Source organism: Camellia sinensis, chromosome 8 (assembly GCF_055761805.1).
Source record: "Camellia sinensis isolate YWXY chromosome 8, ASM5576180v1, whole genome shotgun sequence".
Taxonomy (NCBI): Eukaryota; Viridiplantae; Streptophyta; class Magnoliopsida; order Ericales; family Theaceae; genus Camellia; species Camellia sinensis.
The window spans coordinates 57789697-57808141 of NC_138968.1; the positions used below are offsets into that span (position 1 = coordinate 57789697).

The 18445-nt window shown below is 44.1% G+C and overlaps 1 pseudogene; it reads left to right on the plus strand.

Annotated features, from left to right (window-relative positions):
* The first annotated feature begins 4234 nt into the window (after nt 1-4234).
* LOC114278015 (1-aminocyclopropane-1-carboxylate synthase-like) overlaps nt 4235-18445 on the plus strand; it is a 70314-nt pseudogene continuing 56103 nt past the window's right edge.

Genomic DNA, 18445 nt, shown 5'->3' on the forward strand with positions numbered 1-18445 from the left:
TTTCGCAAATGATTATTGTAACCATGAATCAGATCGAGATTGAAATCTGGAAAGTCTGTTGGTCGACAAACCTTGATCAAGCTCGACGATGAAAGCCTCTCATCTGTAATGTCTGCAACGTCAACATCGCTCATGTTTTGTAGCAACTCATTTTTGATGCGGAGAAGTTTCCTCTTCATCTTGAAAAGAAACCATTGCTTATTGACATAATGATGTGAGCTTAATAAGAGACTTTTCTTTCTTTCAATAATGCGGTCTCTCTCCTTCTCTGCTAACATGACACAATCAGCCAATGCGAACTTGAGGTCATACAGAGGATCTTTCAGTCCTATGGGTGTCCAGGGGTCAATCCTCTTTTGATGCAAGATCTCTGAAATCTCAACAAAATGAAGCCGGTGGGGGAATTCTATGAATTCTTCCCGCTTTGCTTCTTCAAAGTCATTGATGAATTTGTTCTTCAAAAACTGTAAATGATCAGCAGCCATTTCAAATGTAGTTCTAGTAACAAATTCCTTTTCCCAGCCTTTTTCCCTTTTATTTATATACAAGTGTGTCTAGGACACCGGTGGACGTGAGTCTACATTTGACCAATAATAATGGTGAGAGTGTCTCTCAGCTAGAATATTCTCAGGTCATTGGAAGTTCAATGTGGCTGATGAGTTGCACAAGGGTGGATATAGTCTACTCTATTAGCAGGCTTAGTAGATACACGAGTAATCCGAATGCCACTCATTGAAGAGGCATTACGCGAGTGTTAGGTTATCTACACTACACCCGGGATTATGGGCTGCATTATAGCAGATACTAGCTGTATTAGAAGGGTATAGTGATGCTAATTGGATATCTGATATAAAGGACTCCAAATCCACTAGTGGTTATGTGTTTACCCTCAGAGGGGCAGCTGTGTCTTGGAAATCTTCCAAGCGACCGTGTATATTGAGATCTATGATGGAATCTGAGTTTATTACTTTGGATAAAGCAACTGAAGAAGTTGAATGGCTTCGCCAGTTTGTTGAAGATATTCTACGTTGGCCGAAACCTGTGCCTGCTATCTGTATTCATTGTGATAGCCAATCGGTGATTGGATGGGCACAGAGTTATATGTATAATGAAAAGTCTAGACATATCCGTCGTGGACATAATTTCACACGACAACTACTCTCTAATGGAGTTGTATCTCTAGACTAAGTAAAGTTCAAGGACAACATTGCGGATCCGCTAACCAAAGGATTAACTCGAGAGTTAGTAGAAACGCCGTCAACAGGAATGGGGTTAAGGCCTTTAGTAATGTTACTGGAATGGAAAACCTAACCTAGTTGACTGGAGATTCCAAGATCTAGGTTTAAAGGGACAACCTAATTGCGTGTAACGGATGAGTCACTGTGGAGGTAAATCCTCCTACCCATTTCTTTATACAATGATACCCTGTGGGGTGGGAGGTTAAGTTGATGCTTTTAATGACCTAAGTGTTGTGAATAGTCAACCATGGTATAGAGAAATACCTTATGTAGGTCACCTATGTTAGTGCAAAGTGGGGCCGCTTCTTTAAGAATTGACAAGGCTAAATTCTTTGAAAACACTCACTGAACCAGGCTAGTATTCAAGGGCCAAACCGGACACTCTAGTGAGAATAAGAATAATGGTTGGAGTAACTCCTATGTGAGGTCTATTGTCTCGATTTACACAAACGACAGAATAGTTCAAGACATCACATTCACTAGTCAGCTAGTAAATCCGATAGGCATTCACTATGAAAGGTTTAAGGCCAACAACTACCTTTTCTGATGCAGGGCTATTCTATGTGGTCTCTCTCTTAGTCTTTGTTGTTAAGCGTTGACCGGTTTTCTTTATTTGGCCAATTTTATTCATGGGGGGATTGTTGGAAAATAATGATTTTTCAGCAACTTTAATTCTAAATTAAAGTGGGACCTAACCGCTGGTTGGGGTGGCTCTGAGTGGTTTTGTATTATCTTAAGTGAGAAGATTGTAATACAAAAATAATGAGCTGGAACTATTGAGTTGTGAATGAGAATTGTCTTATAAAGTGGCATTAATAAAGTTGGGTTTAGATTTGGACTTAGTCTTGGTTTGGACTGGGACTAGACTTGCACTTGTGCATGTGCTGGGTTTGGTGTTAGACTTGGACTTGGACCTAGTCTTGAGCTTTGGGTTGAGCTATGTCAGGCTCAATTTGTGCATGTGTTTGAGATTGGGCTTGGATCGGGTTGTGACCTAACACCCGTATCCATTTTGGAACCCATCTAGTTTAATTCTCAAAACTTATACATTATATACACATTATGATTTATATAATGGTTTTGGAGTTTTGAACCTTTGTAACTCTAGCCCTAACGGCTAGAGTTGATGACATTTGATGACCCTATTGATGTTAGCCTTTATGGCTAAGACTCTCTCCTACTAGCATAAATTGAGGCCTTTCTCCTCTAACTTTTGAGATAAAAAGTTGGAGATGGCTTTTACACCAAAGAAAAATTTTCATATCTTCTTTTGTTAGCCTCTTCTTTGGTTCTTGTTAGAGAGAGAGTGCATCCATTGTCAAGTTCGCCGAAGCTATTTAGAAGGTGCTTCTATATTAGCTAGTTTCAATCATTGTATCCTGGGAGACAGACGCCAGCATACCTCCAGCATCCATCGGGAGGTGGTGAATTTGTTTTAAGGACACTGTGGTATCATACAGGCTTTGGTTTGCTTCCTTTTACTAGTTTTATTTTATTATAAATTTATGTAAATTCCAGCATGTTCTTGTTATGAAATTCTAAGTGCTTTTTCAATATGAATCTATTTATTTTATTTGATTTACACAATGTGTACGACAACCATGAATCAGAGTGAGACTAAAATCTGGAAAGTCTGTTGGTCGACAAACCCTAATCAAGCTCGAGGATGAAAGCTTCTCATCTGCAATGTCTGCAATGTTAACATCGCTCATGTTTTGTCGCAACTCATTTTTGATGCGGAAAAGTTTCCTCTTCATCTTGAAAAGAAACCATTGCTTCTTGACATAATGATGAGAGCTTAATCAGAGACTTTTCTTGTTTTCGGTAATGTGGTCTCTCTTCTTCTCTGCTAAAACGACACAATCAGCCAATGCGAACTTGAGGTCATACAGAGAAATACAGAGCATCTTTCAATCCTATGGGTGTCTAGGGGTCAATCCTCTTTTGATGCAAGGCCTCTGAAATCTCAACAAAATGAAGTTGTAAGAGGAATTCTATGAATTCTTCCCCTTCTACTTCTTCAAAGTCACTGATGAATTTGTTCTTCAGAAACTATAAATGATCAACAACCATTTCAAATGTAGTTCTAGTAACAAATTCCTTTTCTTGGCCTTCTTCCCTTTGTGGAAAATCTTTCTGTTAACAGCAACTACAATTAGTCTTAAGTTAAGCAATAGAAGACAAAACAAATAGAGAAATGGAAAGAATCAAAGAAAATACCTTTGAAAGACTGAGAAGTTTCCTGGAAGATTCAAAGATATTTTCTATGAAATACTGAATAGTTTCCTGATAGATCTCTTGTGCAAATTGTCCAAGTCTCAAGCTGACTTTGGTCTTAACAAAGAATTTAGGTCCACCATATTTAGGATCACACCAGAAAATAGGTATGGCATGGAGTCCATTTTTTGTTGTTCTGAACTATTATGTCATTAATCATCTCAATCAATTATAGTCGGTCAATTTAATAAAGTGGAGATTTAAAGTCTCACGTGATTGAGATCTGCCTTCTCTGAAACGGTAAAGCTGGAATCTTGAACTCTCCTTTAAGATTAAGTTGACTAATTTTGATTGGTCGAGATCACTAATGATATTGAGATCATTAAATATGAGTAATGATATTAAAAAAAAAAAAAAAAAACTCACACAGAATTCCTTTTCGCTCTAAAATAAAACACCATAAAAATGATTTTACTTATAAAAATAACTTTGCCATATCATTTTTATAGTATTTTACACATAAATAGATTTTTGCATTAAACGTCTTCTCATTTATGTGACGTTGACAAAATAATCACATATTATGTCGAATGATATGAGAGAAAAAAATTAGTTTTTAAAATTTGAAAAATATTATTTATACAGAATCTTTATATAATTTGTAGCAGTGGTATTTTTGAAATTAAATGTCATTTTTTTTTATGGACTCTTGTGCTAAAATAATAAGTCTTAATGTAGTAGGATCTTTTTTAATTTTTTTTACTTTTCACTTATACCTTATGCATTTGGAATATTTCAGATTTGTTCGGGATTTGAGATGACGAACCGGTGTTCAAATAATATCAATTACCTGTGAGAGCTTAAACAATTTCCAAATCACCATAGAAGCCCTAGAAGAAGCATACAACAAAGCAATAGAGGCCAAGATTAGAGTGAAAAGCTTTATCATAACCAACCCATCAAACCCATTAGGCACCATTTTAGAAAAAGACACTCTCAAAAGCTTGGTGAATTTCATCAATGAAAGAAACATCCAGCTCGTATGCGACGAAATCTACGCTACCACCATTTTTAGGCCTCCCCACTTCACTAGCATTTCTGAGGTCATTCAAGACATGGATAGTAACGATGATCTCATTCACATCATTTACAATTTGTCGAAAGACATGGGTTTTCCTGGTTTTAGGGTTGGTATTTGTGGTGAAGTGGTTTGGAAATACTCTTCTGATCCTGGGGGACGCTCGTGCTCTTCTGCTAGCCAGCTAAAAAGGAACAAACGCTCCAGTCGGGGGTGCCGGAATTAGCACTCTGACGGGCAAGTTAGTCTCTGCACTCAAGATTACTTGTATTCTAAGTTAAGCTTAATAATTCTCACATACCTTTCTAGAACTGAAGATCTTGTATTTATAGTATTCTCTTTGGGCCTTTGGGCTGGGCCCATCCTTGTTCCTTTACATGTACCTCTACTCGGCATCTGTTCTACTGGCTGAGGTACTGGTTATTCTATTCGGCTCCATGATTGATTGAGGTATGTGCCGAATAGAGGTTACGTTTCGGACCAGACATGCTTATCCGTCCCTATGGATCTAATGAAATTCAGCTCCCACAATTGCCGCCCAAACACCCTACTAGCATCAGTTAGTCGGCGTGTTTGGCGTCTAGCCTGGGAAGTCAAAAATTCGGCGGTTAACCCTCTTCCCATTGCGTGTCAAAACGCGTACACGCTTCTTAGTCATTGTAACGCCTTCCCACCCCTTCGTACACTACTTCTATTTAATATGATTTGAAATTGTCTCTTTGAGTGTATGTCCTGAATATTCAAAAGATATCTTGCTCACCCTCTAGTGCAACCCTGTCTCTTCGCGGCTTCTACAACTCCTTGTTTCTCGCTTCTTCCTTCGTCTCCTGTAAGTCTTCTCCTCCATCATTTTTGATCCCGCTTCCTTACTTGCTTTTAACTTTCCGTAATCCTTGGGTTTGGCCAAAAAATGGCAAAACATCTGAAAGAGCTCCTTTCGGCGGATCGAATCTCTGGCTTTCGATGCCATTTCTCCATCCCTGATGACATCCATCTGTCACTTTTGGCAGACAGCACCACTGATATGCAGAGGGAAGATGAGAACACAATCATCTTTCCTCTCCTATCAATTACTGAGGGCGGAGTCCGCTTTCCTCTTCACCTACTTTTGAGGGCCGTTCTTAGATACTGGGGTCTAATCCCTTTCCAGTCCAACGTGAATTTCTTTCGCATCATAATGAGGATCATAGAACTAAACCGTCGTCTTACGATCAATTTAGGTATTCCCGCCATTTAGCACTGTTACGTCCTAGCCAAATCTACTGGCTGGCTAGGGTGCTACTTTCTTAGAGCCAAGGATACTGATCATCACTTAGTGACTATGCTCACTCGCTCTGGCAAACGTGTCGACGACGTGATGGTCATTGTCCGCGGTAATTGGGAGTTCAGTGAAGGTGAAGATCGCCTAGACCCGGTGCCGAGGAAAAAAGGAGAACTAGGTGGCTGATTGGATTACTTGTTTCCGTTATTTCCATATATATTTATTCGGCACGGTACTCATCTAATCGTTTTGTTTATGTAGGCAGTTATTTGAAGAGAGTGTTGGTTTCAGACGACGACGTTGTGTTCGCAGAAATAAAAATCGCGCTACAGTTTGTTGGCCGTCCAGACCTTCAAAAACAAGGGAGGATAGCCCACATTCTCTTGCGGTACGAGCCAACTTACACGACGTTCTCGGCAGCAGACAATATTCCGATCGCGCAAGGCGACAACCATCTTACGGCCCTCATCTTCCCCAGCTTCAAAAACTTGAGGCAGATCGGCTTAGAATCATCGGATTCTGAACACGTGGAAGAACAAGTGGTCGAACCAATCGCCGAGTACCCAGACCGGTTGGCCGCGGAAGTTGACGAAGCTATTAATTCGGCCTTCGAGAAAGCCGGATTGAACTCTTCTAACCCTCCATCTACATCAGGCCGAGGGGACGCCTTCGAAGATATTTTTACAGACTTGGGAGACCTTCTCGGTGATTACTCTAAGGATATGGCTAGGGAAAATTTGACGCAGGTGGCGCGCAAGAGAAACGCCGAACGCATGGCCGCCCAAAAAAAGGCCGAGGCCATTCGTTCCAGACTTGTTCCGACTGAATCTGTTCAACCTACTGTCGTAAAAGAAACGGCTCACATTGTCGTGGCCGAGACGGAAAAAGATGTTGAGCGTCCAATTATAGAAGAGCGGCCAATTTCAGAGGATCGGGGCGAAAAGCGAAGCGCTGAGGACAAGGACGGCTCTGAAGAGAGACCCATTGATAAATGGCCACGCTTAGAGGAGTCGGCTGTGGTTGCTCCTTTTGTTATTGAGCCAAAGATAAAAAACATGCCGATCTCTTCTGAAGCATCGGCTTTGAAAGATCCAGCTGTGGCTCTGAGTTTAGCTGCCTCGGTCTCCCTGCCGGCTGACAAGGCGACCTTTCGTGCCGAGCCGGATTTGGTAACGGTAGCATTAGCTGCTCAGCCAGCCCTTTTGGTATGTGACTAACTCGTTTGTTGGTTTGGTTTGTATTCGATGTTTTTTGGAATGTGACGACCCTTTGTTTTGCAGACATTTAGAAGGATCGCCGGATTAGGGCACTGCCAGCATGAAGCCGTTGAAAGGAATGGCCGTTTGCAATGGGAAGTTGATGGTCAAAGGAGCAGGGCAGAGTTTGAGGCAATAAGAGACGCAATGGAAAGTGCGCGGGCCGAGGCTTAGAAGGAAAGGGCCAGGACTGCTGATCAACTCAGATCTAACGTCGAGGAGAGGACAAATGTGAGTGAGGAATCGCTGAAGTTAGCCAATGAGGTGCTTGTGAAACTGGAGACCGAGTTTGAAGAGTTGAAGTAGGCCAAGGAAAAGGCCGACTCTGAGGCTTCCGCGGCGTTCGAGGCTGGGAAGAGCGCCGCCTTTAATGACTACGTAAAAGAAGTCCCCAAATTTGAGAATTGGGGATTCAGACATGGCTGCCTCAAAGCCCTTGTTGCCGTTGGAGTTACATTGGCCATGCCAATTCCATACGAGCAAGTGGACGTTGAGCCGCTTGAGTCTGATCCTGAGACTTGATTTGGGTGACATTCTAGTTTTGTTAGGCTTTTCTCAATTTCAATGTATGTTTTTTGTTAGTTGACCGCCATATTTTTTGGATTTTCATATGTAAAATGTCCGCTGCTAGCGCCCAATTTATGAATGAAAATTTTATATGCTCTCAAGTTATTTCTCGTATTGTTTGCTGTATGAGCACATAATTAGGAGAATCAGCAGTTAGAACAAAATGTTAAGATTACGTGAGACGGTAGACTTAAAAGCCGATTAAATTTAGGGATCTGATTTAATCATAAACAAAATGAATTCATGAATATTGTACTGATAAATCGATTCGTGGAACGACTGGGGCACTCAAGCCGACTAGATTGATGAATCTACCCTTGCTTAGCTGGTCCATGATCGTAGAACGCCGAATAACACGTTACTTATGAATTTTGTACTGATGAATCGATTCATGGAACGACTGGGGCACTCAAGCCAACTAGATTGATGAATCTGCCCTTGCCCCAGCTGGTTCATGATCGTAGAATGCCAAATAACACGTTACTTATGAATCTTGTACTGATGAATCGATTCGTGGAACGATTGGGGCACTCAAGCCGACTAGATTGATGAATCTACCCTTGCCCTAGTTGGTTCATGATCGTAGAACGCCGAATAACACGTTACTTATGAATCTTGTACTGATGAATCGATTCGTGGAACAGTTCGGGCACTCAAGCCGATTAGATTGATGAATCTGCTCTTGCCCCAGCTGGTTCATGATCGTAGAATGTCGAATAACATGTTACTTATGAATCTTGTACTGATGAATCGATTTGTGGAACGACTAGGGCACTCAAGCCGTCTAGATTGATGAATCGGCTCTTGCCCCAGCTGCTTTGTGATCATAGAACGCCGAATGTCAGTGGTTGATGGGGCGATTGGGGCATATAACTCAGTCGGCGCTGGGTTGTTGACGCTTCAATGTTAGTGAGATTGCCTCGGAGGTGCTGCCCTCATAGGGAATAAATGGGCGTGTACTTCATGAACGGGAGTCCTATTTATGTGCTCAGTCAGCAACTTAGTCCAGCTCTTTGAGGAAGATTAAACAAGTACGAATGCCAAATAGACTTTTCTTCAATAGCAGAGGTGAAGCGAAGACGCTAGCTGAGCTAGGTGGAGTCATGAGTCGAAGCGGTGAACCTTCATGCATGGGCAGTAGGACTTCGAGGGATCAGGAGAGACACCAATCTCCTCGTCGTCGAAGCAGGTCGCCTAGGAGGGACAAACAGCCACAGCGTAAGTCTCCCCAACCCTGTCCTGGAAGGGAATCCGGCGCGACTCCTCGCCCATTGAGTTTTGCGGTCTTCGTGGGTAATAGACCAATGACAGAGACGGATTCAATCATTCGAGATCCAAATGTGGCAGTCGAGTTTGCTCGACAGATTTTTCCACCTGAAGTTCAGCAATCGATGGTAGGTCAGTAGGACTTCAAAGTGTTTTGTGAAGGCGTTCACGGGCGGTGAGGGGACTGTACATGGCTTATGAGATCGGCATGTGTCTCCGCACTGCTCGTCGCGATATAGAACAGAGAGATGACGCATTCGGAAGTTAGAAGCTCGCACCAAGAAGGCCGAGCGTGAGCTCAAGAAAATAAAGTCCACCGAGCCTCAATTGGACAGCCACCCGAACCCAGTTGTGGAAGAGAGGGTTACTCAACGGCTGATTAGTGATGCGATCGCCGATCAAAACACGGCTAGCATGTTCGCCATTGAGACTATGAGGGCTGCAGCCTATGAAAAAGGCTTTCATGACGGCCGAAAGATCGGAATTCAGAAAACCAAGGAGAAACTCGTTGAAGAAGTTTGCCGATGTGAAAATCGTGGATTTAGGCACGGTTGGATCAAGGCACTTCAGCAAGCTGAGAGTTGCTAGGCAGCAGGGTTGGATCCAGCATGTCCGTTGTACCAACAGAATGATTTCCCCTTCTCCGCTTTCGAAATTGAGAAGAGTGATGATGAAGAAGCTGCCGAACCGAAGAAAACCTTGAAATGATTGTGTAGATCAAAAGTGAAATTATGTATTTATTGGCTTAATTTTAATAAAATGCTTAGTTCTCAATTTGTAGTGTACTTGTTATTTATATTAGTACACATTTTATTCCGAATGTGCGCACGTTTTAGATTACATTTATGCGGCTTGAACATCTTAATTGAATATTTTCATTTTTCGGCCTTTGTTTATGGAGGCTTTAATTTGGATAAAAGTACATTGTACATTGTCTATTTCAACTGTTTGTTTCGATGTAATTTTTATTCGACACACATGTGTTTGCATGTTTTATTGTATAAACATTGACCGGCCTGAGATAACTAGTCATTTCGGCGGTTCGGTATAAGCATTTACATTAAGTATTTAATCGGCATAATTATGTTATGCACGGAGGCTTAATCGGCCCAAAGACGTGTTGCGCCGATGGGGCTCTGAATTCGGACACTTTATTTGGCCAATCGTGATATCCATGAAGGGCGCTCCGAATTCGAAGGCTTTTTCGGCCCAAAGATGTCTTGCGCCGATGGGGCTCCGAATCCGGAGACTTTATTTGGCCAATTGTGATATCCACGAAGGGCACTCCGAATCCGGAGGCTTTTTCGGTCCAAAGACGTCATGCGTCGATGGGGCTCCGAATCTAGAGACTTTATTTGGCCATTCGCGATATCCACCAAGGGTGCTCCAAATTCGGAGGCTTTTTCGGCCCAAAGACGTCATGCGCCGATGGGGCTCCGAATTTGGAGACTATTTGGCCAATTGTGATATCCACGAAGGGCGCTCCGAATTCGGAGGCTTTTTCGGCCCAAAGACGTCATGCGCCGATGGGGCTCTGAATTCGGAGACTTTATTTGGCCCATCGTGATATCCACGAAGGGCATTCCGAATCCGGAGGCTTTTTCGGAGCACTGTTGAACTGGAATTTGTAGTGAGTAAATAGGGATCTTTGCATTACAGAAAATGAGATGTACATGGCGAACCATTCAGAACAAGAATCATGTCCCACAAGTCGGGTCAATGATAAAATTTGCGTAAACGCGTGGAGTTCCAAGGCCGTGGCAGACTCCTTCCTGACATGTCTTTGAGCTGATGTGCCCTTACTCCTGCGATCGAATCAATCTGATAGGGGCCGTCCCAGTTAGGACCCAATTTTCCATTAGCCGGTTTCTTGGCAGTTGGCAGTACCTTCTTCAGGACCAACTCTCCTGGTGTGTAGCGGCGCAGCTGAACACGTTGATTATACGACTTAGCAAGCTACTGTTGATACCGCGCCATGGATGCGAGGGCACGGTCTCTTCGTTCTTCAATCAGAACCAAATCCAAGGCCAGCATCATGTCGTTTTGGCCCATATAAAAAACTGTCGATTTCAAGGTTGGGAGGCCGATCTCCAGGGGTATGATTGCTTGGGTTCCAAAGCAAAGAGCAAATGGCGTTTCCCCAGTAGACCGCCTCGGCGTAGTTCGATGAGCCCACAATACACTCGGCAATTGATCGACCCATTTGCCCTTAGCTTTCTCCAGCCTCTTCTTGATGTCGTCCAAGATGGATTTGTTAGAGGGTTCAGCTTGACCATTGCTTTGAGGATAGGCTGGCGTAGAAAAGTAAGGCCGGATACCATATTTACTGCACAATTCTTGGTAGACACCATAATCAAACTGGGTGCCGTTATCTGAAATGAGTGCTTTCGGAATGCCGAATCACGTTATGATGTTTCTCCATACAAAATGCTTCACGTCGGTATTTCGGATGTGCGTTAGTGCCTCCGCTTCTACCCATTTTGTAAAATAATCTGTCACGACAATCAAAATCGCTTGTTACCCGGGGTACGAGGCAGTGGTCCGACGATGTCAAGCCCCCATTGGGCGAACGACCAAGGACTGGTTATGGAGCTTAGCTCTTCAGCAGGCAGGTGGGTCAAACGAGAGAACTTTTGGCACTGTTCACACTTCTTTACGTAACATTTGACATCTGCTCTCATTGTCGGCCAGTAATACCCCTGTGTCACGGCTCGGTGAGCCAAGGACCGCTCGCCAGAATGGGCACCACAACTGCCTTCATGTATTTAAGTTAGAAGCTCCTCGACTTTGTCCGAGTGCACACATTCCAAATATGGACCAGAGAGGGATTTTTTATAAAGCCTTCCTTGCGGATCCAAGTAGTATTGTAGGGCTTTGTTTCGCAGCTTGTGCGCTTCTTTCTTGTCCTCAGGGAGCTGTTCAGAAGACAGGAATGCAGCAATGGGATCCATCCAACTTGGTCTAGCTTCTATAACATTGACCTAGACTTCCTCCGAAGGGCCAATGCTCGGCTCCGGGATAAAGCCTACTTCGATGGTCCGTTTAATCTCTGAGTTAATGGCGGAGGCTAAGCAGGCAAGGGCATCTGCATGTGTGTTCTAATCACGTGTTATCTGGTTCAATTCATAATGGTCAAATTTTGCCAGCAAGGAGTTGGCCGTTTTCATGTAAGCTGCCATACGGTCGTTTCTTGCGTGTACTCTCCTTTTAGCTGATTGATTACCAGTTTTGAATCGCAAAATACAAGCAAACGCCGAGCACCCAGAAGATGTGCATTCCGCAAACCGGCTAACAGGGCTTCGTATTCAGCTTCATTATTTGATCCTTCGAAGCCGAGCTTGACGGCCTGCTCAATTGTTGCGCCGTCGGGAGCCACGATTACAACTCCGGCTCCGCTGCCCCGCTGATTGGATGATCCATCACAGTACAGCTGCCAAATGTCCCCAACATAAATTCTCTAGTTCGGCTTCGGCCGATTTTCATCGGACTTGAAATCGACAAGACCTCCAGTGAATTCGGCAACAAAGTCAGCAAGCACCTGTCCCTTGATTGAGGTTCTAGGAAGAAATTGAATGTGGTACTGGCCGAGTTCAAGAGCCCACTTTGAAACACGTCCTGATGCTTTTGCACTTCGTAGTACTGATCGGAGGGAATAATCTATTAGCACCCCAATGCTATGTCCCTGGAAGTAATGCATCGGTTTTCTTGCCACCATGACTAGGGCTAGGATGAGTTTATCCAGCGGAAGGTAGCGTGTCAATCATTGCCTTGCTCACATAATACACTGGCCACTGCTCTCCCAACTCTTCCTTTATTAGGACAGCGCTGACGGCCCTGTCGAAAACTGCCGGATACAAAATGAGCGGGTCACCAGCAGCAGGTGTTGTCAAGAGTGGTACTGAGCGGAGGTAGGTCATGAGGTCGTTAAAAGCGGCTTCGCATTCGGCGGACCATTCAAAAGCCTTTCCCTGCTGTAATGTATGAAAGAATTGTCGGCAGCGATCTGTAGACCGGCTGATGAATCTGTTAAGTGCGGCGGCCATCCCCATAAGCTTTTGAACCTCTTTTACTGAACAAGGGGAGCCGAGTTCCAAGATTGCTGTGATTTGCCTCGGGTTGGCCTCGATTCCTCGGTGGTTGACAATGTAACCTAAGAACTTGCCAGAGCTGATCCCAAACGCACATTTGGAAGCGTTCGGCTTCATTCTATATTTGCGTAGAATGCTGAATGTCTTTTCTGGATCGGCTATGTGATTCTGCTCTTCTTTGGACTTGACCACCATATCGTCAATGTACACTTCCATAGTGTGGCCGAGTTGCTCCTTGAACATGGTGATGACCAGTTTTTGGTAGGTTGCCCCTGCATTCTTCAGCCCAAAAGGCATAACTTTGTAGCAGTAGGTTCCTCTTGGGGTGAGGAATGCAGTTTTGTCCTGGTCCTCTGGATGCATGGCGATTTGATGGTAGCCTCTGTAAGCATCGAGGAAGCTCATACGTTGATGGCGTGTTGTCGTATCTACAAGTTGGTCGATTCTGGGTAGGGGAAAACAATCCTTGGGGCAGGCTTTGTTTAGGTCCGTGAAGTCGACGCACACTCACCAAGTCCCATTTTTCTTCTTCACCACTACTGTATTAGAGAGCCATGTGGGGTAGGTCACTTCCCTAATTGCCCCGGCGTCAAGCAGCCTGTCAACCTCCTCAACAACGGCGGCAGTGTGCTCTGCGGCTGAACGTCGGCTTTTCTGAATGATCGGCTTGCACTTAGGATCGACATTCAAATGGTGCTGTGAAACGGACGGATCTATACCCGACATCTCATATGGAATCCACGCAAAGACATCGAGGTTGTTGAGCAGGAAAGAGATTAGCTACTGTCTGTCGGCCTGATTCAGGGAGGCACCGACCATGAAGAACTTGTCTGGGCTTCCATCGATTTCAACTCGGTCTAAGCCTTCTGTGGCCTTTTCATTTGGAGCCGCCCAACATCGTCGAGGCTCTCTCGATCCGGCACACCAATAGAATTCACCTGTAGTTCCTTTGGCATTTTTTCAGCAAGGAGATAACATTCTTGTGCCGATTTTTGGGAGCCACAGATTTGCTCAATACCGCGTTCTGTCGGGAAGTGTAGCAGTTGATGATAGGTGCTTGGCACGGCCTGCATAGTATGCAACCAGGATCGTCCCATGAAGAGATTATACGGCGACGATAGCTTGACGACCAAGAATTCCACATCCACTGTTCAGGAGACTGCTCGAACGGGTAGTCTGATTTTTCCCAACGGGTACTCTAGGTTGGCATTGAAACCGAATAGTGGGTAAGGGGCCAGAGAGAGATCCGATTCGGAGAAGCCAAGTTTGGTAAATGTCTTATAGTATATAATCTCCGATGTGCTTCCCGGATCAATGAGTACGCGCTCAACTGTGAATCGGTTTTTGCATAACTCAATTACCAAGGGATCAATGTGGGGCAATGTTACTCCGGCCAAATCCGAATCATCAAAATTAATGCCCTCGGCTTCATGGAGCCATTTAGCCGGAGTGAGTTAGTCTTGAGGGTTAGACGTTGACTAAATCACATGCACCACCGATGACATTGGCAGACTGTATATCATGTGTATTACGCCGAGTAGAGGTGAATCCTGTCTCAAGGCTAATGCTTTGGTTGGGTTGCCTTTCGGACATACTGTTGTAGCCGACCATCTTGTACCAATTCCTCCAGGAGGTCCTTCAGTGCATAACAACTATCAGTATCATGGCCATGGTCCTTGTGATACTCACACCGTCTATCCCGTCTTCTCGTGTCGGGAGGTCCCACCATTTTCGACGGCCATTTGAAGAACGGAAGGTGTTGGATTTTAGACATAACCGCACTGATCGGCTCTGTCAATTCTGTATATTTCTTGTCGACAAGCCTCGTGTGCTTGCTGTCAACTTGCAGCTGTTCATTTTCCCGGTGGGAGCATTGGTTGCTTGATCGGTGGGAATCCCGTCTCTTATCTCGTTTCGCCCGATGCCGTGGTTCAGGGCTCTGAGGTGCTACAGAATTTAACGGCTGAGCAATTTCAGTAGGAGCCATCTTGTTGGTCATATTGCTGGCTTTAACCCTCAAGGCATCATCTTCCACTTTACAATATTCTTCAACTTTTTTCATCAACGACCAAACTATTTTAGGGGGGGCCGTCTGGTCAGAGAGCCGTGGAGGGCGCTATTGGGATGAAGCCCCATGTTGAAGGTGGTGATGGCCATGGAATCATTGCAAGCATCGTCTACTAGATTGAAACATTCCCAATACCTCGCCGAGTAGGCATAAAGGGTTTTCCCAGGTTGAATCTGCATTGCCCAGAGAGAATCGGCTTGCTTTGGCTGGACCTCATTAGTGATAAACCTTGCCTTGAAGGATTTTTGGAGTTGGTGGAAGCTTTTATCGAAGCCGGCTCTAGTTTGTAATACCATTTGACAGCTAGTGGTCCCAAATTGCTCGGAAATATTCTGCACATCAAAGCCTCGTCATCTACATGGAGTGTCATGGCTTACTTGTAATGGCGGATGTGATCGGTGGGGTCTAATTTACTATCGTACAAGGTGAATGATGGTGCTTTGAATTTCTTGGGTAGCACTGCCTTTGCAATCCGTCGTACAAAAGGATCGTGTTGATCTTTATCGGAATTGTTTCTTCTTCGCTTATTGTAGACACCCCATTTTTGACCGACCTTAAGACTCAGACGTCACTGATTGAGCGCTCAGTGATGATGCATATTGTGCTCGTTCTGAGGTTTCGGAGTCTCGACTGAGAGCCTTGCCTCCGGACTTCGGGGCTCTTTTGTGCTTTGCCTCGGTTTGCGAATCAGGTCTTGTTTTCTCTATTTTCTCTTTCCAAAAGGAGGGAGAGCTCTCGTAGACCATCTCTCAGTGGCCGTAGGCTACGTTTCGTGGTCGTAGGCCATTTTTCCCGTTTGGGGACCAATTTCTAGTTTTCGGAGCCGTCGGCCGTGCGCCTCGGTTCGGGACCGCTTAACTACCTCCGTTTGCTCTGGTTTTTCGCACACACCTTGTTTCCTTTCCCTAGAGGGACACTGTGGCCCGGGAGACCACCTTCGTGGTCGCACGCCACTTTCGGTGCTTGATAGTCAGTTTTCGGGGTATCCGGCTGCGCGTTTTGACCCCTGAACCCTCGTTTTGCATCGGTGTGGGTTCATTTTGGCATGGACCCTATTTTCATTGTTAGGAAGGTGGTACAAGGGTGGGAGACCACATTTTCCCCTTGAAAACCAGCTTTCTCCTTGGAGACCACTTTTCTCTCTCCTCCAGCCAGTTTTCTTATCGGGAAACTGGTCTCCCTCACTTTTTGGGCCATGATTTCTGGTCTCCCATACCACCATTATGTTGCATTCATCTGGGAGGCCACCTATTTGGTATGGCTGACCACCTTTGGTGCTTGACCCTTTTGACCCCTTGGTTTCCCTCACTTTTAAGCCATATTTTCTGGTCTCCCATACCATCACTGTGTTGCATTCACCTGGGAGACCACCAATATGGGTAGGCCGACCACCTTTTCTTCTTGAACCTTTTGACCCCTAGTCGGCCGACCAGGCCAAGTGGTCGGCCGACCACTTGAACTGGTCGGCCAGCCTTCTCATTTTTTGTCCTTTTGAGTACAATACAACTGTGCCAGCTGGGAGGCATTTGCCCCATCCTCTGAGATTTAACCCTTTTGTTTGTCTTCTTAAGGAAGCTTTGGCCCTTTTTGCTTAGCTTCCAAGAGAAGCTTGACCTTTTGTCAAGCTTCTTAAGGAAGCTTGACCCCTTTGGTCTAGCTTTCTCAAGAAGCTTGACCCTTTTGGTTTAACTTCTTTTAGAAGCTTGGTCCCTTTGCTTGAGGCTTCTCTAAGAAGCCTTGGACCTCTTCTTCTATAAGAGAGGCCCTTCTCTTCATTGGCCAAGGTTTAGAATTTTTGGTATCAAGCATACATACAATTCCCTCCATATCTCTCTTCTTCAAGCTTCAAACTCCATTGTTCTTGCACCCATTGCACTACACCTCCAAGCACAACACCTCCATTATCAACCTAAGCACCTTGGAGCTGATTTTCAGAGGTTAAAGAGCTCCTACCTTGGTCCAGAAGTTGCTGGAGGTCTTCTCTACAACGGTAAGTCACCATTTCCCTCTTTGTAGCTTTATATTGCTTCATTCTTTAGCCTTATTTGCAAGCATTTTTGGGTTGTCATAAACTGAAAAAAGTTTTGTTTTGAGCTTATAAACATGTTTGATCTACCCCCTTGCATGCTTCATTTCCTCATGTTTTGAGCTCTGTATTAGAGCATTTGTGTTGGCCTTGGTTTGGCTATTTGGCCACTGAAATCCAGTGTATTTTTAGTGGCTAAAATGTGTCTTTGAGCTTCAAAATCAGAGAGGGGTGACCCTCTCACCCTTTGTCTTGTTTACTAGCTTTGTTGGCTTTCCAAAGGGGCTCCTACTTGCATGTTTCAAAGCCATATTTCAGGCCCTATTTGGTGAGTTTTAAGGTCTTGATAGGCTCTGTCCAGAGCCCATTTTGCCATATAAAGTGTCTATTATGCAAGTGTAGAGTAATCCTCCTCAAGGCCTTTCAAAGGGCCCTTCACTTGTATGCTTCCTAGCCTCATTCCAGGCCCTTTTTGGTGGGTATTAGGACCCTCATAACCTCTGTCTAGAGGTGGTTTTGGCATTTTGTGTGTCCATCATGTATGTGTAGAACAACCCCTTTCATGGCCTTCCAAAGGGACACATCATTCTTGCATGCATGGACTATATTTCAGTGGGTTTATGGGCATATTTGGACATGGCATACTTCTATTTTTGGCTGGTTTGGTGACCTCTCATGTGCTTCATATAGTTGTAGTGCAAATCATGGTTCACTAGGTTACTTTGCATGCCTCGTTGACCCTTGTTTTTAGCACTTTTTGGCCATGCCTTAAACTGATATTGTGCATATTTTGGACTGCCCTAGCTCTGTTTTTGGGTCTCATGGTCGAATGATGCTTGTTTTGCATACTTGTAGTTCAATGTCTGTAATAACCCGACCCTCGTCTATGATTCTGGTATACTTTCAGTTCCCTCATTCTGTATATTTATATGCTTATTGCGAAATTCCATGTGGAATTACGGTTACGTAAGTGAATCCCATGTTTAAGGATGTCTATCTGTTCAACAAGAAAAGTATCTGTTACATTAGAAGGTTTGAATAAGAAATTGGAGGCCTTAAGGGCTTAATTATCTGAAATTGATTTTATATATGTGATCAGCATCATTTTTAGGTAGTATTAAGCATTTTTGGGAAATTTCAATTTGGGATGTTTAAACGATTGATTTTCGTCCTTATTCAATTGCTCTCTCTCTCTCTCTCTCTATATATATATATATATATATGTCTATATGAGCACAAGACTTAGGAACCTTCTCATAAGTTTCCCTGGGAAGAGAAAAGTGAAGAGAGGATAGGAACAAGAAGGAATTGAGAGAGATTGAAGCTAAGGTAAGGTTAAATTCCCTAATCCAATCCCTTTCCTCAATTTGAAATAAAAAG